This window comes from Crinia signifera, chromosome 8 (genome assembly GCF_055691185.1).
Source record: "Crinia signifera chromosome 8, ASM5569118v1, whole genome shotgun sequence".
NCBI classification, from domain to species: domain Eukaryota; kingdom Metazoa; phylum Chordata; class Amphibia; order Anura; family Myobatrachidae; genus Crinia; species Crinia signifera.
The window spans coordinates 145,747,415-145,775,347 of NC_139224.1; the positions used below are offsets into that span (position 1 = coordinate 145,747,415).

Here is a 27,933-nt window from a genome sequence, read left to right on the forward strand (position 1 = left end):
AGTTATACAGCACCCTTCTAGTGACATGTTTATTGTTGAGCTCTGCAATATTAACCCCATTGTGGTTATTATTTTACCTTCCATAATATGCAAGTAAAATACCCAAATTCAGAGTAATTTAATAAGTCAATTTTTTTCTGCTTTTAAAATACAGTAATTAGAAAAAAAATGTGTCTCCTTGCCCCAATGTAACTGACCTTGGAGAGAGATAAAGTAGAGACTTTGCAAAGTAACCAGTTGCTGATAGGTTGCTAGGGGCAACTGCTCCACTGTATGCATCATGAAGGTTCATACATATCCATCTCTGACTGTAATGTGGAGTAAACAGAGCTACTACAGTACACTGTATAACATGCAGCAGCCAGCACTGTGTCTGTGGCTCCATACACACAATACATGTGCCTGAGCACAGCAGTGCCACACATGGTAGCTCACAGGTACTGTACAGTCTCATTATGGTGTATAGTCAGAGATTAGTTCAGGGATCTGTATGATCAGTGAACTAATTGAACTACTGAACTATTTGCAGGACTCATGAGTCATCAGGACAATGTAGTTCATTTGGATCCGCAGAGTCCAGACCATGTGTGAGCTCAGCACTGCCATCTTTGGCAGCTAACATGTACTGCCTCCTGTGTATTGCATGAGAGCTGATAACATGGCTGCTGCAGAAGCTCCTACACAGGTCCCAGCAGAAGATTTAGCCCAGCAGTATGCTCAGGACCCAGTACCAGAAGCAGCAGCAAGTGTTTGGACATCTGAACTAATCATATAATGATAGTATCACAGAAAGGTGAGCAGCATGAGCACACATGCTCACTCACAGACACACCACACATAGACTTTGTCTAGGCAGTGCATATTTTTCCTTTATTAGATCTGTATTTGCTGGGCTTTGTTGTACTTTTAACTTTAGATTCAGGAAGGAAAGATCCAGTAAATGAGCCTTATGGATCTGCTGGGCTCTGTCTGTCTGTGTTACACTGGGCTCTGTCTGTCTGTGTTACACTGGGCTCTGTCTGTCTGTGTTACACCTCCCACTTGCTTTACTTCCTGGTGAACTAAATGAACTAATCTTTGCCAGAGCAGTGATCTGAACGATTTAGTTCACTTTGAAGATTAGTTCATTTTGATCTAATCATTCACGAACTACCCATCACTACAATCTGCAGTGCTCATGGATTTGGGACAGACAGAAGGAGATGGAGGGTGACTTCTGCTGCACAGATAAGGTAAGAGTGAGTCACTGTGCAGTGTCAGGCTGATTCCACCCATCCCCCCAGTTAAGTACTCTTCTTCCAGGGCTTCCTCATGGATCATGATTCATGAGGGGTCTTTTATCAGGCACAAAACAATACTGTAGTTTGTGTAGGGATCTCAGGTCCTGTGTTTTGCATTTCTCTACCCCCCTCAGTTTCACCCTGCATCTATCTTTTCCCTTCCTACTGCCCTGTGTCTCTCCGTTCCCATCCTACCGCCCCACGTCTCTCCGTCCCCATCCTACGGCCCCGCGTCTCTCCGTCCCCATCCTATGGCCCCGCGTCTCTCCGTCCCCATCCTACCGCCCCACGTCTCTCCGCCCCCATCCTACCGTCCTGCGTCTCTCCGTCCCCATCCTACCGCCCTGCGTCTCTCCGTCCTCATCCTACGGCCCCGTGTCTCTCTATCCCCATCCTACCGCCCTGCGTCTCTCCGTCCCCATCCTACCGCCCGTGTCTCTCCGCCCCCATCCTACCGACCTGCGTCTCTCCATCCCCATCCTACCGTCCTGCGTCTCTCCGTCCTCATCCTACGGCCCTGCGTCTCTCCGTCTCCATCCTACCGACCTGCGTCTCTCCATCCCCATCCTACCGTCCTGCATCTCTCCGTCCTCATCCTACGGCCCTGCGTCTCTCCGTCTCCATCCTACCGCCCTGCGTCTCTCCGTCCCCATCCTACGGCCCCGCGTCTCTCCGTCCCCATCCTACCGCCCGCTTCTCTCCGTCCCCATCCTACCACCCTGTGTCTCTCCGTCCCCATCCTATGGCCCCGCGTCTCTCCATCCCCATCCTACCGTCCTGCGTCTCTCCGTCCCCATCCTACGGCCCCGCTTCTCTCCGTCCCCATCCTACCGCCCTGCGTCTCTCCGTCCCCATCCTACCAACCCGCGTCTCTACGTCCCCATCCTACCGCCCTGTGTCTCTCCGTCCCCATCCTACGGCCCGCGTCTCTCCGTCCCCATCCTACGGACCCGCGTCTCTCCGTCCTCATCCTACCATCCTGCGTCTCTCCGTCCCTATCCTACCGTTCTGGGTCTCTCCATTCCCATCCTACCGCCCCGCGTCTATCTGTTCCCATCCTACCGCCCTGCGTCTCTCCCTGCCCCCCTTTTATTCCATGTGTAGACAGATGTGTTTTTCTCACATGGGTGAGGGGGGCTATCAAGATTTTGCTATGGGGCCCACAAGCTTCTAGTTACGCCTCTGCCTGCAGGGACTGGCTTGCCCGACCGCAAGGCTAATGTAGCCATCAGATGTGTCAGGGATGTCCTAGGACGCAGCTTATATTGTATACACCTTTCAAATCACACAAATAAGCAATAGCTTCTGCTGAAAAACAGACCATCACAAAATACAGCAGACAGTTTCAGAGAACAAGAAACAGAAGTTTTGAGCGCTAGGGGCAGGTGTTTGTATGCTGTGTGCAAATGGCCGCCTTATGGTGGAGGGATGCCGCCCTCAAAAGTTTACAGGAGTGAAATAGAAGTACCAGTAGGCGCCGTATGTACACAATAAAAATGTATTAACACTCTAAACATTAATAGAACATTAAAATAAGGTATTATAAACAAACTAAAACAACACAAACATGCAGACACATTGGCCAATGGTAATAGCGTGCTCTATGCAGGTTCTTAATAGAACGGGGCTATCTGTGAATCAGTACGTATCTCACTGATAAAGAAATACGGCTCCCAGTCTCTTAAGTATGCGCGGTTCCCAGATGGTATTGGGGAAAGAGCAGAGGTATGGGTTGGGGGAATCTTTGTGGGATACAGGTGCTCTTTAACGGAGCAGTCTTACCCGTGACCGGTGGTGATCAGAACAGTCTGTATTGCCGGTGCTCGGCTTCACAATGCTGATAGTGTGGGCGGATGCCGCTCTCCTCACTGTAATAGACTGTTTTCCGTCCAGCGGGCTTAGTCGGGAGAGGAGAGTGCTCTGTGCATCTGACGGCCGTGTCACAGGCGCACTGTGCAGATGGTATTAAGCAGCGAGACTCCTCGGCTGCCGGCTGTGTAGAAGGTGATGGTACTACAATGTCCACTTTACCTATGCCGGATCCAACCATCAGTTGTCCACTTATATTGTGCAGTACTTGTGCAGCAGCATATGGCACCAGGTCACTCGTGAGTTTCAGAGAACAGTCTGCTATATGGGGGCGGACATTTTAAGATGATCCGTCTCCATAGCCGCAGAGGGGAGCCGGGACCACAGCAAATCTGCGGGTCTTTGGTGGCAGCAGCGTTACAATAGCCCCACAGCCCCCCGGCGCCCGCACTTACACAGCGCCTCTCCACTACCGCGGGGGCTGCGGGGTTATTGTTATGCCACTGCCCCTAACCTCCCTGACATCGGCCTTTAACCCCCTTGGGTGATATGCCCGGAAATTTTCCGGGCTCAGCTGCGCTGCCGCAGCGGGCTGTCCCAGAAAATTTCTGGGCATACCACTTTGCATTAGGTGCAAGCCAGTGGTGGGTCCAGCGGAGCACCACTGGCGCACTACCTTTAGGAGTCCCCCCCCCGTCACCCCCCCTGCCACTTCTGTCGCCCCCCCCCCTCCGTTCCGGCGATCGTACGCCGGAGCTCCCCTGCCGCCAGCTGCCATTCACTATATGCATCAGTGATGTAGGCGGCAGGCTCGGGGATGGTCGGCGCGACTTGGGGGGACTCGGGAGAGTTCAGGCTCCCGAGTCCTCCTGAGCCGCCGCAAAACATCCCCGAGCATACTAATGCCGGAGCGGAGGTGAGGGGGGGCTGCGGCCTCCTACGATCTGTGGTGGGTTTTGCTGGGACAGGACAAACCTGCCCTGGTCATTAGGTCGACAAGCATTGGGTCGACACCATTAGGTCAACATGCAGAAAGGTCGACATGGGTCTAGGTCCGCATGGGTCTGGGTCGACATGGGTCTAGGTCAACAGGTCATTAGGTCAACACAAACATTAGGTCAACATGGGCAAGGTCGACAGTCAAAAGGTCGAAATGGTGTTTTTCACAGTATTTTGAGCCGACATGCGCCAACAGGCGGTATTGTGTGCCGAGCGTAGCCCGAAGCGAGGAGACGTGGTGCTACGGTTCAGTGTCCATGTTTTCTGTGTCAAAATTCGGGTAAAAAAAGAGTGAAAACCCCATGTCGACCTTTGACTGTTGACCTTGCCCATGTCGACCTACTGACCTGTCAACCTAGACCCATGTCGACCTTTCTGCATGTCAACCTAATGGTGGCGACCCAATGCTTGTTGACCATTCTCTTGTAGACCTAATGATCCGTACCCCCACAAGTTGTCCATAGATTTTTTTAAGATGATTTTTGGTAAATGTAAAATAAACTGTTTAATACAGTAGTAATACTGCACTGTATATACTGTACGTACCTAATGTGTTTTTAATGAAGTGGTTCCTACATGATCTTTGTACAGCATTGACACCATACGTGATGTATCGGGTAGCTTCCCAGCGCTGGTTGGATCTAGTAAATGTTAAATGCCCGATATCCTCCAGTAGATATCCTATAGGACCACACTGACCTTGGTGTTGGTCCCTATATGCACAAAAAGGTTTATTTTATTGGCTCAAACTCATAGGGTCTTGTATACTTCTATTCAAAACACGGGGAGATTACAACTGACCTGATGTTAGGTCCCTATGTGCACATCACGGTTTCTTTAAGGAGTTCCAACTCTCTATGACACACATGTAATCTGCCGCAGATATTACTGACCTGATAGAAATACCCTATGTTCACATAGGGGTTTCTTTGATACGTCCCAGCCGGTATAATGGATCCCCGGAATCAAGAGGCGTGTTTTTCCAAAAACAGGACGGTTTATTGCGAATAAAAAGTAACTCCAATACAGGTAAAAAAAGTTTAAAAAATGGGAAAAAGGATAGGGGAACTCTGGATTGCCACCACAAAAAACCTCTCATCCGGATTGAGTAGGGAGCAGGTGGGACCGATGGCCAGGGTCTATCCAGGAGTTGTCTGTATCTCCTTCCATATACACCAACGCGTTTCGAATATTATCCTTCCTCACACCCTGAGTATACAAGACCCTATGAGTTTGAGCCAATAAAAGAAACCTTTTTGTGCATATAGGGACCAACACCAAGGTCAGTGTGGTCCTATAGGATATCTACTGGAGGATATTGGGCATTTAACATTTACTAGATCCAACCAGCGCTGGGAAGCTACCCTCTACTTTTGTTTTTTGTATATGTGTTAAGGAGTGGTGCTCCTGGTTAGCAATCCAGCTGCGGTTGAGAGCGCTGGACAACTGAGAATCCATCCTGTTTTTAACCATACGTGATGTATCATTTATGGGTCCCGCCTAGTACATTTAACCTAAAATATATATATTTTTTGGAAACCGGATGGCTCCCCGACAGTCGGGATTCCGACAGTCATTACTCCGACGTCGGAATCCCGACTGCTCCCTCGTGGGGGTCCACGACCCCCATAGAGGGAGAATAAAATAGGTGGCGAGCTCAGTTCGCCACCGTGCCCGCAAGGGGCTTCATTGCGCTCCCCACGCTGTGCAGTCGGGATTCCGACGTCTGACTAATGACTGCCGGAATCCCGACTGTCGGGTTTTTATACCACACCCATATTTTTTTATCCCAGTTACTGATACTTGGTAGCCCGTGGGCCAGCAGCTTCTCTAACTGTTCAGTCATGTATATGTAACGCAGAGTTGCCTACTCTCCCGGAATGGCTGGGAAGGTCCCGAAAATCATGTCCCCCTCCCAGCCCCCCGGACAGGTGGGCAACCCTCCCAGATACCGGCAGACCCCCGCATTTCCCCGGTGGCAGAGTTTTAAATTTAAAATGGTCGGCGGAGGGGACGGGTCTAAATATGCAAATCACATTTACTTAGCCCTGCCCCTTCCACACACACACAGACACACAAATTGCAGGATTTGCATTACTGGGGGCAGGGACTAATGATCTCTCCATCAGCCCCGCCCTCCAGAAGTGCTGCTGACAGTCTCCTTTCCAGGGTTCTCCCGGAGAGGAGACTGTAAAAGTCGGCAACCCTGATGTAACGTCAGATGCTTTGCCAGCAGGGAGGGTGACATGAATCTACGTTCTGTGATTGTCCCACGACAGACAGTGGCCAATGATGATCCGCGTATCCTACTACAGAAGGAATCGCGCACTGTGCTAGTTGTCTGATATATAAATATACGCCGATCATTTTCTGTATTTATATACCAGTAACCTGTATTATGCAGTTCTACATTTCTACATCAGGTCATTTGTGGCTCTCAGTTTGGATGTGGATCACAGTCTGCAGGAATTAGGTTGACATGCACAAGGTCGACATGGTGGTTGAATATCGGCCCCAGAATCCCAATGGGCAGCCACAACACCGTCCTTGGAATCCTGACATCAGTGGAGATGCCAGCTCCGGAATCCCGACCATAAGTACAGTATGTGGGGAGTTGTAGGCCGAGGGGTTTAGTACAGGGCCTGATTAAAGGTTCCAGGTGCCCTGCACTAATACACATGTAGCTCACTTTGTAACGCTGCTAAACACACGTGTATGAGAGCTCAGGGACTCGCCAGTCATACGGCCCATGTGCATGTAACTAGCATAAGTGCGCGCACCCCCTAATGAGCGGCACAACCCCGCAAGGGTCCACATATCGCTATCGCTACACACTGAGAGATGTAGGGTCATTTTCTCAGCGATCTGGTCAGATTGCTGAGAAATTAGGCTGAAATCTCCCCATGTGTAGGCCCCATAACAGTATGTGGCCTGAGGAGGTGACTGTCACTTTCAATATCATCCTTAAAGCAGCAGCACGCAGACTAGTGACGTCCCCTAGGAATGATGTCAGACCATCTCTATCAGTGTGTGGTGCACTGCTGTATCTCCTGGGCTCCTATATTACCCACGTTTGTTTTGGCCTGAGGCAAACTAAGGCAAATCCTTGAGAAATGCCCCCAAAAAGCTGGTAAGATCTGGGGTCAATATAATTTGTCCATATAAATAATCCAATGATTTGACAATGATTTGTTATATTGATTTGGTTTATAGTTTTCAGATGCAGATTTAGTGGAGGAATTCAATTGTCGGTGAAGGCATACGTCCTGCCAGATCAGAGCAGCAATAGCCGTGCTTTATGGCAGCCTGATCCCATGGCATGACTTGAGGAATATGCACCTGGTATGGAAACAAGTTGGTGAGGAGGGATTACCAGAGCGCTGTTATGGGGTGTACACACGGTGCAATATACTTTCTATTCAGTCCCGAATAAATTGGGATCGGATCGAATGTTGCGAGTACACATTCGATTTAGACTGTAAAGTACAGATCTGTACTATATGGTCTTGCCGCACAGTCTATTTTTCTATTTGATTTCGATGCCACGGTGCCGCGTATTGGGGATCGAATGAAAATCTAATACGTTAAATTTCTGTTCGATTTGAAGCAAAATAGACATACAGCGCACCCCCTGGGAAACGGAGCCTTCCTCCGGTCCCCACCGCCTCCCCCGCCGTCGCCCTTGCCGCCCCGAGCGCCCCCTAACCCTGCCCGTCTGAAGCGGAGATGGGCTGGGACACGCAGCGTCCCTGCCGAGAGACTGGGACGTGCGTGCGTGTGAAGGTCAACAGCCTTAAAAGGTTGACATGGGTCTAGGTCGACAGAGTCATTAGGTCGACACAAGAATTAGGTCAACATGGGGAAGGTCGACAGCCAAAAGGCCAACATGTTTTTTTTTGCTGACATGTGCCGACATGTGGATTTTCATGCCCTACCATCCACTAGGGCGTGGAGGGAGAATAAATAGTGTGCCGAGCGTAACGAGGCACCGTGCCCGAAGTATGGTGAGCACAGCCAGCCATGCGAGGGGACGTGATGCACCGATACGGTGTCCATGTCACTGTGTCGACCTTTTGAAAACCCCATATCGACCTTTTGAGTTTTGTTGTAGATCTAGATCAAGAATAGTAATAGAATATTAGGACAGAACAAGGGTGACATGTACATTAAATACAGGGTTTATAGGCAACTTGTAATCCCTGTGGACAGATTGCCAGACTCCAATGTCCAGAAAGCCGATCTGCTTCATTGTGCGGACACTGAGGTCTGTGGGAACCTGATACTAATCCTGACCACCCGACTAATTCATTCAGAGTATTGGTTCAAGTTTGGGTCACATCAAGAATCACAGTACTGTAATAGTACGTCTGCAAGTATCCCAACACCCCATATTCCATTTGTTATGGCATTGTGTATTCCTGGAATTAGAAATGTATTCACATCACAGGATGAGAGATCACGCTCTTAAGGCATTATAATATATGTAATATAGGAGCAATAAATAAACCAGAGAAATAAGGGTGATGGGTACAATAGATAGAATTTATTATAAAAAGAAGTTGTACAAATATTGAGAGAGAATGTAAACTTCCAGCAGATGTTATTTCAATAATAAAAGATCTGTGAGTAGCGATGTCTTCTACCATCCTGGACAGGGGGCGTTCCATGCTGCAGTATGCAGGGGACAGAGGACCTTGGCTCCAGCACATTGGATCCGGCAGTACCGTCAGCTGCCCACAAACATCTATGGGACCAGGGCATGCGCAAATATACTGGTTTCTAGGGTCCGCATAACTCATTATATTGTATACACTGAAGCCTATTTAGCAAGATTTCAATTTATTAATTGCTGCAGGAGATAATAAACTACAGATCCCAGGGTAAACTGGCACTTGTGGTTCTCTAGTTGTATTTATATAAATACACATGCAAAAGTGTTTTTTATTTTTCTAATAAAATGTTTATTTACTCAAGGCATACAGAAGTATACAGACACTGCCCGCTTGCCTCTGTGACATCACAAGTTGGAGAGCGACAGAAGTTGGCTGGTGTACACTAATGATAAAGTTGGTTAGGTATGTGGAGGAAAGTTAAGGCCCATACACACTAGGCGCTTTTGAGCTCAAAGTTGCCACTTTTTCCGTTTTGAGCTACTTTTAACTCAAAATCTCCTAGTGTGTATGGGCAGGCTATGAGCGGTGAACACTGATGTACCACCATCCTTCACCCTGTATAACAGGATGAGTGGGAGACTATGGAAAGTCATGTCAACTCCTCTTTCTGCCAGCACTGCGTGCTTGTTGCGTCCCATTACCCATAACCTCCTTTTCTCTATCTGCCACCCCCGCCTGCTTTCTGTGTCCCATTCCCCATTACCTCCTCTGCTCTCTCTGCCACCACCGCCTGCTTTCTGAGTTCCATTTCCCTTCACCTACTGTCTCTGCTGCCACCGCCTGCTTTCTTCATCCCATTTGGTCACCTCCTCTCCTCTCTCTACTGCCACCACCTGCTTCCTACTTCCTATTCCCCTATCACTTCCTCTCCTCTCTCTCTGCTGACACCACCTGCTTTCTGCATTCAATTCCCCATAGCCTCCTCTTCTCCCTCTGCTGCAAACAGCCTGCTTTCTGCATCCCATTGCCCAACACATCCTCTCCCCTCTATACTACTACCGCCTGCATTCTTTGTCCTATTCCCTGTCACCACCTCTCTCTGCTGCACCACCTGCTTTCTGCATCCCATTACCAGTCAGCTCCTCTCCTCTCTCTGCTACTTCCACCTGCTTTCTGCGTTTCATTCCCCTCCTCTCCTCTATGCCACCACTGCCTGCTTTCTGCATCCCATTCCCCAACACTTCCTCTCCTCTCTCTGCTGCCACCACCTGCTCTCTGCATCCCATTCCCCAACACTTCCTCTCCTCTGAAAAGAAAAATAAGGTAGCGCTTGCCAATGAGGAAAATCAATATAAAAATTTATTACACACAATTATGACAATAAATAAACCAATATAATAAGGAAATACACAATAAAAATATGAATAAAAGCTCAGGCCCTCAGTGAATGCCACTTTTTGTAAGATGTTAATAGGATCCGTCCTATATGTGCCGTGGGATGGGTAACTCAGTGGGGACCCAATAAAGTTCTTTTTGAACTGAGATGATATGTAAAGTCTCCAATTGGAAAAAACTCAGCGAATTTGGAAGATAGAAATAATTACCACTGTTTGTCCCTTGGGAGTCTTGTGTCCATTTAGGACTGCTGAAAAAGCTGTGATCTCCGTGTGGGGTTGTGGATGAAATCTTCTCCGCTTGATAATAGCAAATATGGAGCCAGGTGGTGGATCTCAGAAAGAAAGTTTTTTTCTTCACGAAATATAAGGTGGTAAACGGCTGGTTGGATCCAGGTACCGCAGTGTGGCAATGGCAGTGAGAGGCCAATATGAGCAAGCAGCTTCCAACGCATTTCACTGTCTCTAGGGACAGCTTTGTCAAGGATATGCTGCTAACAGTCCTTTGAGGGTATTTATACCTGTGTCTGATAATCAAACACAGTGCACCTGTGTACTGGAGAACATTTCATTTACTTTAATACTTAAAATTTCAATTAGTAAAAAACAATAGAAGGCAACAGTAAGATAAATAGCATCCAGAATAAACTTTCTTTTTTTTTTTTTTTTTTTATGCAATCAATTTTTATTAAGATAGATCACAGTACATCTCCAATATAAAACAATGTAATGCACTTTCAACAAAAGCAGGAGTGTAATAAAGACATTTACAAAAAAGATGTGCAGTATTTGTATATAGGGGTATGATTTGAATATACTTATCAATTTTAGCATTGATACAATACAATTACCACTTTTGTAAAAAGAAGATGTACATTCTTTGTGAGGGAAAGAAGAAGTAGTGCAGTGACAGTATAGTGGAGGCGAAAGGGGAGAAGAAGAGAAGGGAAAAGAGGGCGAGGGGAGGGGGGGGATTGCGCCCAAGGACCACTACGTCTCATCGATCTGGCCTGACGTGGTATAGTGAGTATAGTCCGGGGACTCTTTATAGGAGAGCCAACTTAACCACGTAGCAGTGAAGGTCGGGGAGGAATCCTTCAGAAAGGATGACAGGTCCTCCATTGACATATACAAGTCCACTCTGCGAAACCAGTGAGTAATGGGAGGGGGTGTCTTGGACTTCCAATGGCAAGGTATGACCGCTCTAGCTGCGTTCAACAGATGTCTAATTAAGGATTTCTTATATCGGGAGATGGGCATATCCATAAGATTAAGCAGCCAAAATTCCGGGCTGAAGGGGAGGGAGGATTTCGTAATTTTTTCTGAGATGTTATGGATCTGGCGCCAGTATTTTTGGATAACAGGGCAAGTCCACCATATGTGTAAGGGGGTGCCCGGGTGTTGGTCACATCTCCAGCAGCGGTCAGGTAGAGCGTTATTCATTTTATGTAGTATGGATGGGCATCTATACCAACGAGATAAAATCTTGTACTGGGTTTCTAATGTTTGGACTGATGAGGAAGATGCAAAGACATATTTGAATATTTGATTCCATTGATCTCCCGAAAGGTCCCGCCCCAGCTCCTTATGCCAGGCCACAGTGTATGCCGGCATATTGTCTGGGAGGTTGTTGAGACATATTTGGTAAAATTTTGAAATCAAGTGTTTTGGGTACTCTCGAGAGAGCAGCAGCGACTCGAAGGGAGTTGGTTCCCAACTTTGAGTTCGCTTAGGAAGGGAGGAGACATAATGTCTAATTTGGAGATAGAACCAGAAGAGACCCCTCGGGAGACCAATTTCGTTGTGCAAGTCCTCAAAGGAACGTAAGCCATTTCTACTCACCAATTGGCCCAGATATGACACATCTATTGAGAAGCGTTCAGGGAGGTTCCGTAAATTAAATCCTGGAGGGAATTCTGGGTTATTAATTAGTGGTGTAAGGAGCGACACCCCTGGGACAAAATCCTGAAGTTGCCTGTACCTGCTCCAACACGAAAGTGTTGGGGTTAGAGTTGGATGTTTTGTCAGTGGGGTCTTCCGGAGCCAAGGGACGACCCGGGGGGAAATTCCCGCCGAGTGACCTTCGATAGCGGGCCACTGTTTAGATTGTACAGGTCTAGACATCTCCACGATTCTAGTAATGTGGACAGAATGGTAATAGCTGAGGAAGTGGGGGAGTTGTAGGCCACCCCTATCTCGACTTTGGACAAGGATTTTTTGTGAAATCCTAGGTCTACGGTTCGACCAAACGAATTTATTTACTATGCTTTGTAATTCTTTAAAAAAATAAGTGGGTATTGTAATTGGGAGGGCTTGGAGTAAGAATAGTATCTTGGGGAGGATGTTCATCTTTATCGTGTTGATTCTGCCCAACCAGGATAGTCGAAGTGTAGACCATTTTGACAAAGAGGCTTTTATACTGGCAAGCAGAGGTACGAAATTAAGCTGGAAGAGGTTTGAATTATCTCTAGACAACACGACTCCTAGATATTTGATGTGTGTTGGGTGCCAGTGGAAAGGAAAAGCTCTCTCTAGACCTTCGACTATATTAGCTGGGGCAGAAATGTTTAGGGCAACGGACTTAGTGAAGTTAATTTTGAAATTAGATAAAAGTGCGAATTTCTCGAACTCCAACATCAAAGATGGAAGGGATGTGGCAGGACTTGAGATAGTTGCCAAAAGGTCATCGGCGTAAAGAGCCAGTTTATGTTCAATTCTGCCAACCTGAACACCCCTGATGTTGTCATTCATTCTTATCGCACGCGCCAGGGCCTCCATGCATAGTACAAAGATTAGGGGTGATAAGGGACAACCCTGGCGCGTGCCATTTCGAATCCCAACTGTATTCGATAGGGCCCCGTTGACCCGAATTCGGGCTGAGGGGGTACTGTATAAGGCCAGGATACGGTGCAAGCACTTTGGCCCCAACCCAATATGTTCCAGAAGAGTTTCCATGAAGGTCCAGTCTATTCTGTCAAAAGCCTTCTCAGCGTCAGTGGACAGAAGGACCAGGTGGGCTTCCCCAAGCTTTGCAAAGTGAATCAAGTCAATCACCTTAGTTGTGTTGTCTTTTGCCTCTCTACCATTGATGAAGCCCACCTGGTCCCCATGGACCAATTCAGGGAGAAGGGGTCCAAGTCGCAAAGCCAGAAGCTTGGCAAATAGCTTCAGGTCTGTGTTTAAAAGCGAGATAGGCCTGTAGCTCGAACACTGAGCTGGGTCCTTTCCCTCTTTTGGGATGATAGAGATATGGGCCTCTAGACTTTGAGGGGAGAAGATCGTATCTTTTGAGATGGCGTTACTCGCCTTTAAAAAAAGAGGCATCAATGTCGTGCGGAAGGTCTTATAATAAAGTATAGGGAAACCATCGGGGCCTGGGCTTTTTCCAGAGGGAGTATTAGATAGTGCCTGTTCTAGTTCTTCTATAGTGAATGGTCTCTCTAGTAAGGATAAATCTGTTTCAGAGAGCTTTGGAAATCAGACTGATGTTAAATACTTGTTGATTTCCCGTTTAAGTGAGAGTTTGTCCGATGAGGAAGAGTCTCCTCTTAGGTTATAAAGTCGAGTATAATACTGTTCAAAGACTTTTGCTATCTGGGTGAAGGTATGTACCCTGTTGCCCTCTGCATCTATTACATTCTGGATGTATGTTTGCGCTCTTTGAGCTCTTAAGGCCCAGAATAAACTTTCATATTAATATAACAAAATATTAGGCTTTTAGCAAGAAAAAACATATGTAATGGGAACGCGCCATTGGACGGCGATCAGGTGTCCAATAGATTGTTTCCTCAAACATCGGGCGTTGTTATGGTAGCAGGTCATGTGTTTATAATTCAGCCTATACTAGGCGTGGGGCGGGATGGATTTAAATAGGAGAGGCTGGCGCGATGTTCGCGTGCGTTCCAAGCCTCTATTCGGAAGTGTACTTCCGGTTTCTTTCATATAGTCTGGTCGCCTCGCAATAGGCTTGCGTTCCAGACCTCGTTCTGAAGGTGGTGCCTCGGAGGTTCCGTTTTTTTCTACCATGTAGTCTGGTCGCCTAGCAATAGGCTTGCGTTCCAGACCTCATACTGAAGTATAGTATTTCATAAATAACGGAGGGAAATTAAGCTAAGATTGTGTATCTATTGTGCATCAATCTTATATGGAGAAATTGAACACGCATCATTATTATGTAAGGGAGCATAATACAAGAAAAGACGTTTATTTCGTAACCCTTATATATGGTCACGTGACTCAGTGTTAATACATTTAACTTTTATATAGACATGAAAGTTTCATGTGTTCACTTTTGATAAACACATAAAAAATGGAAAGAACTTTTAAAGCTTAAAGGAGAGAGTCTCATTCAGCTGATAGGGACATTTGATCAGATTATAGTTAACTTATGTGCTTATCTATCACAGACTATAGGAAGGCACAATAATTAAAAAATAGCAATAATCAAAGAATAGCGCCATCTTGTGGGCACTTTTGATTTATACATTAATACATTGTACATTCTTTGGCCTATATAGTTTGTTAATAAAAGAGGAAAATACAATATATAACAGGACAGTAATATAGCATCGTTTTTTTTCCCATTGATGAAATTTTAGCAGAAGAATAATGAAAAGGACGACCAAGAAATATTACAAAGATGAAAAAAAAATGCAAAAAATGCAAAAAATGGATGGATGAAAAAAAGGGGGGGGGGGAAAGGGGGAATGAAAGAAAATAATAACAATAACAATAATAGGAATTAGGCCGATAAGGCAGGAAGGACTCATTGTGAATATAGGAATATTTTAGTGTGTAACTCACTGGTTTCAAATCACACTATTTAATTCTACAGCTTCGTTTAGACCATTAGGGTGGATACAGTTCATCTGATACATCCAATAAACTTCTCTCCTACATAGCTTTTTGAACTGGTCTCCACCTCTAATGGTCTTAGCGATATGTTCAACCCCTATCAATTTAAGGCTTTTGGGGTCACTGGAATGTTTCTCAAAAAAATGTTTAGATACACTGTGCATAGTGACTTTATTAATGATATTCCTACGGTGCTTAAATATCATTAATAAAGTCACTATGCACAGTGTATCTAAACATTTTTTTGAGAAACATTCCAGTGACCCCAAAAGCCTTAAATTGATAGGGGTTGAACATATCGCTAAGACCATTAGAGGTGGAGACCAGTTCAAAAAGCTATGTAGGAAAGAAGTTTATTGGATGTATCAGATGAACTGTATCCACCCTAATGGTCTAAACGAAGCTGTAGAATTAAATAGTGTGATTTGAAACCAGTGAGTTACACACTAAAATATTCCTATATTCACAATGAGTCCTTCCTGCCTTATCGGCCTAATTCCTATTATTGTTATTGTTATTATTTTCTTTCATTCCCCCTTTCCCCCCCCCCTTTTTTTCATCCATCCATTTTTTGCATTTTTTGCATTTTTTTTTTCATCTTTGTAATATTTCTTGGTCGTCCTTTTCATTATTCTTCTGCTAAAATTTCATCAATGGGAAAAAAACGATGCTATATTACTGTCCTGTTATATATTGTATTTTCCTCTTTTATTAACAAACTATATAGGCCAAAGAATGTACAATGTATTAATGTATAAATCAAAAGTGCCCACAAGATGGCGCTATTCTTTGATTATTGCTATTTTTTAATTATTGTGCCTTCCTATAGTCTGTGATAGATAAGCACATAAGTTAACTATAATCTGATCAAATGTCCCTATCAGCTGAATGAGACTCTCTCCTTTAAGCTTTAAAAGTTCTTTCCATTTTTTATGTGTTTATCAAAAGTGAACACATGAAACTTTCATGTCTATATAAAAGTTAAATGTATTAACACTGAGTCACGTGACCATATATAAGGGTTACGAAATAAACGTCTTTTCTTGTATTATGCTCCCTTACATAATAATGATGCGTGTTCAATTTCTCCATATAAGATTGATGCACAATAGATACACAATCTTAGCTTAATTTCCCTCCGTTATTTATGAAATACTATACTTCAGTATGAGGTCTGGAACGCAAGCCTATTGCTAGGCGACCAGACTACATGGTAGAAAAAAACGGAACCTCCGAGGCACCACCTTCAGAACGAGGTCTGGAACGCAAGCCTATTGCGAGGCGACCAGACTATATGAAAGAAACCGGAAGTACACTTCCGAATAGAGGCTTGGAACGCACGCGAACATCGCGCCAGCCTCTCCTATTTAAATCCATCCCGCCCCACGCCTAGTATAGGCTGAATTATAAACACATGACCTGCTACCATAACAACGCCCGATGTTTGAGGAAACAATCTATTGGACACCTGATCGCCGTCCAATGGCGCGTTCCCATTACATATGTTTTTTCTTGCTAAAAGCCTAATATTTTGTTATATTAATATGAAAGTTTATTCTGGATGCTATTTATCTTACTGTTGCCTTCTATTGTTTTTTACTAATTGAAATTTTAAGTATTAAAGTAAATGAAATGTTCTCCAGTACACAGGTGCACTGTGTTTGATTATCAGACACAGGTATAAATACCCTCAAAGGACTGTTAGCAGCATATCCTTGACAAAGCTGTCCCTAGAGACAGTGAAATGCGTTGGAAGCTGCTTGCTCATATTGGCCTCTCACTGCCATTGCCACACTGCGGTACCTGGATCCAACCAGCCGTTTACCACCTTATATTTCGTGAAGAAAAAAACTTTCTTTCTGAGATCCACCACCTGGCTCCATATTTGCTATTATCAAGCGGAGAAGATTTCATCCACAACCCCACACGGAGATCACAGCTTTTTCAGCAGTCCTAAATGGACACAAGACTCCCAAGGGACAAACAGTGGTAATTATTTCTATCTTCCAAATTCGCTGAGTTTTTTCCAATTGGAGACTTTACATATCATCTCAGTTCAAAAAGAACTTTATTGGGTCCCCACTGAGTTACCCATCCCACGGCACATATAGGACGGATCCTATTAACATCTTACAAAAAGTGGCATTCACTGAGGGCCTGAGCTTTTATTCATATTTTTATTGTGTATTTCCTTATTATATTGGTTTATTTATTGTCATAATTGTGTGTAATAAATTTTTATATTGATTTTCCTCATTGGCAAGCGCTACCTTATTTTTCTTTTCTGTATCTACCTTTTGGGGACCCACTCAGTCCCTATTAAGTAGCTGCTGCATTTGACCGACATCCCATAACAGCGCCCTCTGACCGCCCTAGGGCAGTCTCCTTCTTGCACTTCCTCTCCTCTCTCTGCTCCCACCACCTGCTTTCTGCCTTCCGTTACCAGTCAGCATCTCTCCTCTCTCTGCTGCCACCACCTGCTTTCTGCATTCCATTCCCCAACACTTCCTCTCCTCTCTCTGCTGCCACCACTGCCTGCTCTCTGCATCCCATTCCCCAACGCTTCCTCTCCTCTCTGCTGCCACCACCTGCTTTCTGCATTCCATTCCTCTCCTCTCTCTGCTGCCACCACTGCCTGCTCTCTGCATCCCATTCCCCAACACTTCCTCTCCTCTCTCTGCTGCCACCACCTGCTTTCTGCCTTCCCTTTCCAGTCAGCTCCTCTCCTCTCTCTGCTACTGCCTGCATTCTGCATCCCATTCCCCTCTTCTCCTCTATGCCACCACTTCCTTCTTTATGCATACTATTCCCTGTCACCTATCCTCTCTCTGCTAACACACCTGCTTTCTGCATTCAATTCTCAGTCGCCACCCCTTCTTCCTCTGCTGCCACTGCCTGCTTTCTGCATCCCATTACCAGTCAGCTCCTCTCCTCTCTCTGCTACTTCCACCTGCTTTCTGCGTTCCATTCCCCTCCTCTCCTCTATGCCACCACTGCCTACTTTCTGCATCCCATTCCCCAACACTTCCTCTCCTCTCTCTGATGCCACCACCTGCTTTCTGCATTCCATTCCCTAACACTTCCTCTCCTCTGTTAGTTTATTGTTACATAATACAACATCACAAATATAAAAAAAAAAAAACTGGCCTCCAACCATCCCCTCTAGCCAGACCATCACACGCCTTTTGTGTTGGTGTATCATGAAAAAATAAACTGACACAAAAATATTAGACCTCTTGTCTTTGCTGCCACCGCCTGCTTCATCCCTTTACCCATCACCTCCTCTCTTCTCTCTGCTGCCACTTCCTGCTCTCTACATCCCAGTCAGTCACCTACTCTCCTCTCTCTGCCTGCTTTCTTCATCCCGTTGCTCGTCACATCCACTCCACTCTTTACTTCAAACCACCTGCTTCCTACTTCCTATTCCCCTTCACCTACTGTCTCTGCTGCCACTGCCTGTATTCTGTGTCTCATTCACGTCACCTCCTCTCCTCTCTCTATTGCCACCGCCTGCTTCCTACATCCTATTCCCCTTCACCTACTGTCTCTGCTGCCATTGCCTGTATTCTGTGTCCCATTCACTGTTGCCTCCTCTTTGCTGCCACCACCTGGTCCCTGTATCCCATTCACAGTCACATACTGTCTTTGCTGCCACCGCCTGCGTTCTTCATCCCATTCCATCACCTCCTCTTCCCTCTCTGCTGCCACTGCCTGCTTCCTGCATTCCATTCCCCATCACCTACTGTCTCTGCTGCCACCGCCTGCTTTCTTCCTCCCATTCAGTCACCTCATCTCCTCTCTCTACTGCCACTGCCTGCTTCTTGCATCTAATTCCCCAGCACCTACTGTCTCTGTTGCCACTGCCTGCTTTCTTCATCCCTTTCCCCTCACCTCCTCTATCCTCTCACCCTCCACCGCCTGCTTTCTTTATGCCTTTCCACATCACCTATCCTATAAAAAAGTATACTAAAATAAAAGTAGTAAAATGTATGTTGATTTCTAGACTTGTATATTTAATTTTGTATATCTTCACTATAATTTCAATAAACTTTTATGATTAAAACAAATATTACATTGTAAATTCTCCATCACCTCCTGTCTCTGCTGCCACCTTTCTTCATCCCATTCCTATCCTCTTCTTTCTATGCTGCCACCGCCTGTAATTCTGCACCCAATTCCTCACCACCTTTGCGGCCACCGCCTGCTTCATCTCTTTCCCCATCACCTCCTCTCTTCACTCTACTTCCACCGCCTGCATTTTTCATCCCATTCTGTCACCTCCTCTCCTCTATTTACTGCCACCGCCTGCTTCCTGCATCCCATTCCCCATCACCTCATGTCTCTGATGCCACCTCCTGCTTTCTTCCTCCCTTTCCTGTCTCCTGCTTTCTTCCATTCCATTCCATCACCTCCTCTCCTCTCTCTGCTGCCACTGCCTGCTTCCTGTGTCCCATTCCCTGTCACCTACTGTCTCTGCTGCCACCAACTGCTTTCTGCATCCTATTCCATATGTCTTCCTCTATGCTTTCTGCTGCTGCCCCCTACTTTCTGCATCCAGTTTCCCATTACTTTCTCTCTCTGCCACCACTGCCCCTTTCTAGCCATGTTTTGTGGGTTTTTTTTTTCATAATACAACATCACAAAAATATTGAAATGAATAAAAAAAAAAACCTGGCCTCCATCCGTTCCCCCTCTAGCCAGACCATCACACGCCTTTATTGTGTTGTATCATGAAAAAATAAACTGACATAAAAATATTAAACCTGCTGCCACTGCCTGCTTCATCCCTGTCCCCATCACCTCCTCTCTTCTCTCTGCTGCCACGGCCTGTTCTCTATCTATCATCTACCTGTCTATCTATCTTCTTACTATCTGTCTATCTATCTACCCACTATCTATCTATCTATCTACCCACTATCTATCTATCTATCTATCTATCTGCCCTAGTGAAAGTCACCAATGACCTGCTGTCAGCCAAATCCAAGGGTCACTTCTCCCTGCTTATCCTTTTGGACCTATCTGCTGCCTTTGACACTGTGGATCACCTTCTCCTCCTCCACACACTCCAAAACATTGGCCTCTCTGGCACAGTCTTTAACTGGTTTTCCTCTTACCTCTTCAACCGTTCCTTCTCAGTCTCTGGCTCCACCTCACCACCTTCCATCCTTCCTGTCGGGGTCCCTCAGGGTTCCGTCCTTGGCCCCCTTCTGTTCTCTCTGTACACCTCCTCTCTGGGTGCACTCATTAACTCCTTTGGCTTCCAATATCACCTCTATGCGGATGACACCCAAATCTACCTCTCCTCTCCTGATCTGTCCCCCCCTGTTTTCTCTCAAGTTTCCAACTGCCTCTCTGCCATCTCCACCTGGATGTCTGGATGATCTTTCCCCCAACCAGAGCTATGCCCCCTACTAATATCTCTATCACTGTTAACAACACCATCATCTCCCCCGTTCCCCAACTCTGCTTGACTCCTCCCTCTCCTTTGCACCCCACATCCAAGCCCTGGCTCATTCTTGCCGGTTCCAGTTACGCAACATTGCTTGCATCAGGCCCTTTCTCTCACAGAGTGCAACTAAGCTGATCATCCACTCATTGGTCATCTCACGGCTTGACTTCTATAATGCTCTCCTCATCGGCCTCGCTCAATCCCAACTGGCTCCTCTCCAATCTGTCCTCAATGCTGCAGCCAGGCTTATCTTCCTCTCCCGCCGCTCTAATTCTGCCACTCCCCTTCAACACAATCTGCACTGGCTTCTATTCCCCTAAAGAATCCTCTTCAAACACCTCACACTCACATACAGGGCCATCTCTAATTCCGTTGCTCCATATATCTCTAACCTCATCTCCATTCATACACCCTCCCGCCCTCTACGGTCGGCTGACGACTGTCGTCTCTCCTCCACCCTGATCACTGCTTCCCATGCTAGAGTACAGGACTTTCCCCGTGCTGCACCCCTTCAGTGGAACGCACTCCCTCGCTCTATTAGACTCTCCCATACCTTGCAAAGCTTCAAACGGGCACTGAAAACTCACCTATTCATCAAAGCATACCCTTCCACTGCATAAACTAGCTGGTTCTTTGACCCCTTGCCTGTTTTTATCCTGCTATCTAACCACCACCCACTCGCTTGCACCTCTTGTAATCTGTCTGTCTCCCCTTCCTACTAGATTGTAAGCTCCTCCGAGTAGGGCCCTCCTGTTGTCAAAGCCCACTTCTCTTCACATTTCACTCACCGCTCTCCTATACTCCAACACTCAGAGACCATCTTCGTCTGCATACTCATCTCCATCATTGGCCTCAAGCCTCTAGTTGTATGTTGATTGAGTCCTCACTACTTACATTTAAGCTGTAATGTGTATTGATCTGTGGCGCTCTTTATTTGTACTGTATTTTTGTTATTTATTCAATGTTATGCCAAGCTTTGTCTCCCTGTATTGTTCCTTTGTACGGCGCTGCGAAACACTTGTGGTGCCTTATAAATAAAATAATAATAATAATAATAATATCTATCTATCTAGTTATCTATTCATCTACTATCTATCTATCTATCTATCTATCTATCTATCTATCTAATCATCCACTATCTATTTATCCGCTATCTATCTATCTATCTATCTATCTATCTATCTATCTATCTATCTAATCATCCACTATCTATTTATCCGCTATCTATCTATCTATCTATCTATCTATCTATCTATCTATCTATCTATCTATCTATCTAATCATCCACTATCTATTTCTCCACTTTCTATCTCACTATATATCTCACTTTAATATATATGTCTTCACTATTATATCTTATAACTTTTATGCTTAATTTTTTTTTTGCTGCCACCGCCGCTTCATCTCTTCCGTCACCTCTACTCTTCTCTCAACCTCCACCGCCTGCTTTCTTTATCGCATTCCTTTATCTATCTATCTATCTATCTATTCATCCACTCTCTATCTCACTATATATCTCACTCTACTATATCTTTTCACTATAATTTCTTATAACATACAGTATATGCTTAAAAATGTTTCTTTTTTTTTTAAATGTTCTTTTTATTGAGGTACTGTGCACAATAAATTACAACTTTTACATGTGTAGGTTGTACAGTGTCTTCAATTCAATGAGAGCGGGTTAATATCATAGATAAATACTGAAGTATAACTTCGTAGTTAAGCTTGATGATATATTTTACCATCTATGAGTTTTACATTGACATATTAGTAGTGAAATAGTGAACAATATATAATATATGTAACCGTACACATATGGTCCGTTTTTATATCATAACATCTACGTCCATGATACAAACATTATAAACAAGATATTACGTTGTAACATTGCATTATGCTAAAATTACCTAATAAGGAATATTTAGTAGTCTGTGACTCTCTCTCTCATCCCGTAATCCCCACCCCCCATCCCGCGACCCAATTTTTTTTTTTTTTTAAATGGTGAGATCATGTTATTCTCTCATCAAATGTAATGGGAGGGTCATTGGCCACTAGGCGGAGTAGATACCAAGATGTGTTTTGTAAACTTTGGTGGATTTGTTGTCTCATGTCCACCGACAACGTGGCGATATAGCTCTCCCATATCGTAAAGAATTTATTTATTTTGTGTTCCTTGTCCAGACTGACTTCAATCCAGTCCATTCTGAACAAGTGAAAGAGTTTGCACTTGAATAAAGGGAACGTTGGGGGTGAACTAGATATCCACTCATGAAGGATAGTTTTCCGCGCTGCTGCGCTGATCGCCAGCAGGAGATGCCTAACCCCCTTAGTTATTCTTGCAGAGGATGTTATTATACCAAAAATGGCCCATTCTGGTGTGAACGGGACATAATTAATTAATGATAGTTCCGCATATTGTTTGACCTTTAACCAGAATGACCGGACAATCGGACAGGACCAGAAACAGTGGTATAAGTCCGCATTAGGTTCTCCGCATCTATAACACGAGTGGGAAGTTGAGCGTCCCATTAGGTAGCTTCGATGTGGGGACAGATAAGCCCCATGGAAGATGTTCAAGAACATCTCTGTATATGTGGTTGACGACAGAATTCTACAGGATTTTGTAAGTGCCTTGAGCAAGTCTTCGATTTCATATTCTGGAAACTTGGATAACCACTTGGATATGCCACTATTGGACTTTGAGTGATCTAAGTCCGTTCTAAAATATCTGTAATACAGAGATATAGCCTTCCGCAAGATAGGGGGTTTATTCAGCAGTGCATCAATCGGGTTTATCCAGTCCTTTTCAGAGAGTATTCTTATTACTGATGCCACGTAGTGTTGCGCCTGTAGGAAGGCCATGGGGTATGCAGCCAACGTACCATATTTCTCTACAGCTGAGGTGAACGTTAGCACCCGATGTAGGTCCTTGTTGACCAAGCAACTCAAATTGTTTACACCACCCACCCTCCATATTGTGAAGGGGTATGATGCTTGACCATTTTGGAAGTCAGGGTTATTGATGAAAGGGAGTAAAAGGGATTTATGAGAATTTAGACCGGCTTTGTGTCTGACCCAATGCCAGGTTCTTTTAACATTCCAAAGCAATGGGTTGTTTTGTATGTGTTCAGGAACTTCCTGGTCATGGAGATGTAAGAAAGAAACTAGACTACCGCCACCCAACAGTTCTTTTTCCAGTGTGGTATTTGCATAGTTATCTTGCCCTGAGACCCAGTCCGACAGATAGCGGAACATTGCTGCGTTGTTATATAGTTGGATATCTGGGAAACCTACCCCCCCATTCTCTTTAGGCTGTTGCAACTTTATCAAGCTTATTTTTTGCCGCTTACCGTTCCAAATAAACTGTCGAAAGAGTTTATATATATATTTTAGGTCTTTTATCGTAATATGTAGGGGGAGAGCCTGGATAAGATACATTAACCTCGGAAAGGAAATCAATTTTATTAGGTTTATACGGCCTAGGTATGATAATGGTAAGTTTTTCCAACTATCAAGTTCCTCTGAAATTTGTTTAATGAGGGGAATATAGTTGAGCATGTATAGTTTTGAGGTTTGGCTGGGAATCTTGACTCCTAAATACGTGAAATGATCTTTAGTCCATTGCAGTGATAGGTCTGCTATAAATGGACTCAGTCTAGCCACTCCCCCTAGCAACAAGGCCGTTGATTTGTTTAAGTTTACTGCGAATCCCGAAATTTCTTCGAAATGTTTTAGGATGTTAAGTATATGGGGTAGTGAGTCAGTGGGATTAGATATGTAAAGGAGTACATCGTCAGCAAATGCTGTCAATTTAACTTCCCTGGAGCCTATAGATATGCCTTTGAAGACGGGGTCCGACAACAACACCCGGAGCAGAGGGTCTATAGCCAGGTTGAACAATAACGGCGATAAGGGGCAGCCCTGACGGGTGCCTCTTTGCAACTTTACTGGGTTGCTGCTACTACCATTTACCATCAGCCTTGTTACGGGGGATGCATATAGATATTTAATGATATTAATAAAGAAGGAGCCAAAGCCTCTTCTCTGTAACATTGCAAACAGATGGGGCCATAGGACCGTGTCAAAGGCCTTGACAGTGTCCAGGCTTAGAAGAATATTGTGGTGTGGTTGCATCGTAGAGGAGGCTGTCACTGCCGCTATGGCAGTCCTGATGCCCTGAACCGAATGGCGGCCTCTTACAAATCCTAATTGGTGGGGAGTAATTAGGTCAGGCATGATTTTTTGTAGCCTGTCCGCCATTATTTTGGCTAAGAGTTTAACGTCTGTGTTAAGCAGGCTGATCGGTCTATAGGATTCCAGTAGTGTCTGGTCTCTATTAGGTTTAGGGAGTAGTATAGTGGTTGTATCTGTAAAGTATTGGAAGGGTGTATGATTGGTGACCAAGTCATTAAATAATTCCACAAGGGCTGGGGCTACTTGTTGCTGCAGCAATTTATAATATTCATTGGACATTCCGTCGGGGCCCGGAGATTTGCCTAAGTGTAACTGGGAGATTGTGTTTAAGACTTCATCTAGATTAATGGGTGTATTGAGCATTTCTTGTTGTTCGGGGGATAGTGTAGGTAATGCTACATTTTGGAAAAAATCTGTGTGTTTTTGTGGGTCAAATGGTTGGTTCCGGTATAGATTGGTGTAATAATCCTCAAATAAGTGAACTATCTCTGTGGTAGAGGTTATTAAATCAGGCCTTGTAGGGTGTTTGATTGCTGTAATGTAGGGCCGTTTGTGTCTAGGTCTGGAAAGGGAGGCTAAAAGTTTCACAGCCTTATTACCCCATCTATAAAATTTGTGTTTTGTGTATAATACATCTTTTTTGGCCTGTGTAGTTAAATGGACATCTAAAAGTTGTTTAGCCTGAGTATATGCATTTTGGGTAGTAGGGTTTGGGTCTGCTATATAGTTCTGGAGGGCTTTTGTTAGGGCTAGTGACAGGGTTTTGTATGTTTTTGTTGTATTTTTACGTTGTCTAGAGACATAATCAATGATCTGACCTCTTATTACTGCTTTAGAAGTGCCCCAGAATATGGTAGGAGTGTCCAAAGCCTCTATGTTGTCGTCTTGGAAGTTCATCCATTGGGTTATAAGGAACTGTTTGAAATTATCGGAGTTGTATAGATAAGTGGGGAACCGCCACATTCCTGGGCCTTTGTTTCCATTTGGAAGAGTAAGAGTAAGTGTTATGGGTGCGTGGTCTGAAATTAATATGGGGTGGATGTCTGTATTTTGTACCTGGGTTATTAACTGATTGCCTACATAGAAGGCGTCTATACGGGACCAAGATTGATGCACCGCTGAATAGAAGGTGAAGGTTTTATCTGTTGCATTGAGAAGTCGCCAAATATCTACCACCTGAAGAGTGGTCGTAAGGTTTTGAAATTGTCTCCATATCTGTGGAGAGGAGGAGAGAGGGGTGGGCTGTCTATCCATAGATGGAGTTTCTACTGCATTGAAATCTCCTGTTATTATTAGAGAAAAATTTGTCCGTTGTGCTAGTATCCCTATTATTTGTCCTAAAAATTCCTGGGGCAAAGTGTTTGGGGCGTATATGTTTACCAGGGTATATTTGGTTCCCCATATTTCCACGTCCAAAATCAAATATCGACCGTTTGGGTCAGCTATTGTATGTAATATCGTGTAGTTAAGATTCTTGTTAAAAAGAATGGCTACACCTCTGATTTTTCTACAGTAATTGGCTGTTATGCAATCGCCTAGCCAAGGTGCTCTAAGTGTAGCAATGGCATCATTAGCCCAGTGCGTCTCCTGCAGGAAAACAACATCTGGGCGGAATCTTTTGAGATGGGTAACTACTCTTTTTCTTTTGACAGGGGAGTTCAGACCCCCAACGTTCCACGACACAAACTTTAGTTTGTTGTTTAACAGAGTATTAGAATTAGTATCTAATGTTGCCATACCTATCCAATTCCAGCTCTGTCAGCGGATTTTTCCACAGATGAATGGGAATGAGGCACGCCAGACCCCGTCCCAGCTAGCGGGGAGCATGTATCTGATTCTCTATGGGTTTTCTGACCGCGGGGGGAGAAGGGGGGGGGGGGAGAGAGAGAGCAAGCATATATGACAAATAAAGAGTCACACAGTACCTTAACCAACTTTTTCTACATTTTCCTCCTAATAAACACTTTGAGACGGGCATCACAAGAACATTGCGATGCCTGTCTGAAACAATGAAGAACATAAACAAATACTAACAGTTTAGCTTTGTTTCAACACCTTATTGGAAGGAGCGCTACTCCTGAGATACACGTATTTTTCTTAAATATGAATATTAGGATACGTGAGATCCAATTATTCGCTTTGGGTTACCCTTTATCTATTGGGTGATCTATCACGAATTGCGTCAATACCAAAGTGGGTTTTTGCTGCTTTGGGCTCTGTAAAAAATAGTGTGCGGCCACCATCCTCAGCTCTGAGTTTAGCCGGGTATAACAGTGCGAATTTTACACTGTGGTCATGGAGCCATTTACAAACTTCTGAGAACTCTTTTCTTTTCTGGGAAACTGTGGCTGAAAAGTCTTGAAATATTAAGACCCTATATCCATCCACCTCCAATGAAGGTGCTTTCCTAAATGCCGATAGAACCTTTTCCTTCATACGGAAATCTAAGTATTTTGCAATTACTGGTCTAGGTCTGGCATTTGCAATTGCCCTTTCTGGGCCCATCCTGTGCATTCTCTCTATATGTGGCAATATCGTGTCTGTTTGAATGCGTAGTGTTCTAGGGATAGTATGAGTGATAAGATCTGTTAGGGATTGACCGGATACTTGTTCCGGAATTCCTATGAATCTAAGATTACATCTTCTGGTGCGATTTTCTAAATCATCTATTTTTGCTAGTAGAGCTTGGGTAGTGTCTGTGTGTGACCTCACATTTTGTTGCATGCCCTGAACCTGGTCTTCTACGTCACTGACCCTCTGTTCAACATTGTTTATTCTTGTTGTATTTGAATCTATCTTTGCGAGAGCCGCATCAAAGGATGACTGAAGAGAATCTAGTTTCTTGTCGAGTTGAGGCATCAGAATTTTTGAGAGTTCCTGTGCCATTTCTGAGATGGTCGAAGGACCAGGTAGGAGGTGGCCTGAGGATGATGGGCCCTCAGGGCTAGCATGTTCTAAATCTACAGACGAAGGAGAGGGAGGGGATGGTTTCCCTTGACCTGGTTTGTTTTTCCCCATGTTGTTAACTCTTGAGTTTTGTGTTGATTTAACGGGGGTAGAACTACGGAGGAATTTGTCCATACCCAGGTGTGAACTCAGTGAGTTGTGTGTTCCAGATAGTATACTGACAGAATATTTTTACCAATGCACCAAAGCGTATAGAGAATATCAGGTATTGATGAGGTAACAATGTAGGAGCAGCGCTCACATATATTCTAAAACCTTACATTTGTGATATCAGGTATTGAAAAGCAACCACTACGTGGTGTTATTGAACAATGCTGTTGCTGCAACACAGATTAGAGGCTATTATAAACTAAATAAGTGAAGGGCTGTAAACT

At 44.7% G+C, this 27,933-nt stretch overlaps 1 long non-coding RNA gene across 2 annotated transcripts in view; it reads left to right on the forward strand.

Annotated features, from left to right (window-relative positions):
• Positions 1 to 285: 285 nt before the first annotated feature.
• Positions 286 to 27,933, forward strand: part of LOC146027129 (uncharacterized) — a 47,322-nt gene continuing 19,674 nt past the window's right edge. Inside the window, exon 1 of one of the 2 annotated variants that reach the window (XR_014454691.1) lies at positions 286 to 793. This is a non-coding gene — a long non-coding RNA (uncharacterized LOC146027129). Of the gene's footprint in view, positions 794 to 9,073; positions 9,164 to 27,933 lie in introns of those variants that run through there. The other variant, XR_014454692.1, reaches the window with a different exon arrangement.